The following is a 1,157-nucleotide window of genomic DNA, read 5'->3' as shown; positions in this document are numbered from 1 at the left end:
AACGCTCTCGGACAGTCGCCGACCTATTGGACGTCATGGGGATCGTCACATATTGACGTGACCCTGGCGACTCCGGCCATGAGCCAATTCTTCGGCGAATGGAAGGTCAGGTGCGACTGGACGACGAGCGACCACAGTGCCCTGGACATCCGTCTGAGGGTGCCGAGAGTCAGAGGCAATGACCGGCCTACCTCCAACTCTCGGTTCGACGCGAGTCGTGCCGACTGGGAGAAGTACACCGATAGTCTCATCGACCTTTCGGTGTCGAGATTCGAGGTCCTCAGTCCGTAGTCCGCTGGGGGAGGGGATGGAGGGCTTCGCGAGGTCTATTTCTCAGGTCTTAGTCGAAGCCTCGGAACGAGCAATGCCCAGGAAGAGGCGTTTTAGAAAGTCCAACTCGTAGTGGACGAAACAATTGACGATCCTAAAGAAGGACGTCTATAGGGCACGGCGTGCCTTCCAGCGGGAAAACGCTGAGCCGCTCCGTGCGTCCGGCCGAAGTGCCTACCTCTCTTCTTTGAGGAGGTACACGAGGAAGATGCGGAAAGCGAAGCGCAACAGCTGGCGGAAATTCGTGACGGAGGTGGGAAACTCGGAGCCATGGGGATTCGTGTACAAACGCGAGGCCCGGAAGCTCCGAGTGGACGAAGTGCTCAGCAGCCTCCGCCGCGATGATGGCTCCTCGACCAACACCATAGAGGAGACCGCCAGGCACCAACTGGAGGTGCACGTCCCTGATGACTGGGAGAACGACGACACGCTAAGGCAGCGTGAAATCTGGGGAAGCGCGTTCATCGCGCCCGACGGAGACGATGCCCCGCTCTTCACGGAGGCAGAAATCGTTGCCGTCGCGAAAACCCTGAAAGTCAGGAAGGCGCCTGGCCTGGACCTTGTTGAGGTTGCAGGCCGCCATTAAGGTAATCCCCGGTCAGTTTGTTAGGCTTTTCAACGGGTGCCTTCAATGGGGCGTCTTTCCCTCGATCTGGAAGGAGGGCTCACTTAGAGTCTTCCTAAAGGACGAGGGTAAGGACGCAAAGCACCCTAAATCCTACAGGCCCATTTGTCTCCTTTCCGTCGTAGAGAAATTCTTCGAGAAGCTTCTGAAGAAGCGACTCGACTAGACGTCGATGGCGCCGGGGAGACTCTCCGATCGGCAG

The sequence above is a fragment of the Odontomachus brunneus genome, unplaced genomic scaffold (genome assembly GCF_010583005.1).
Source record: "Odontomachus brunneus isolate Ranch 3 - 2012 unplaced genomic scaffold, Obru_v1 Obru_scaffold_288, whole genome shotgun sequence".
Taxonomy (NCBI): Eukaryota; Metazoa; Arthropoda; class Insecta; order Hymenoptera; family Formicidae; genus Odontomachus; species Odontomachus brunneus.
This window is presented reverse-complemented; position numbering follows the sequence as displayed.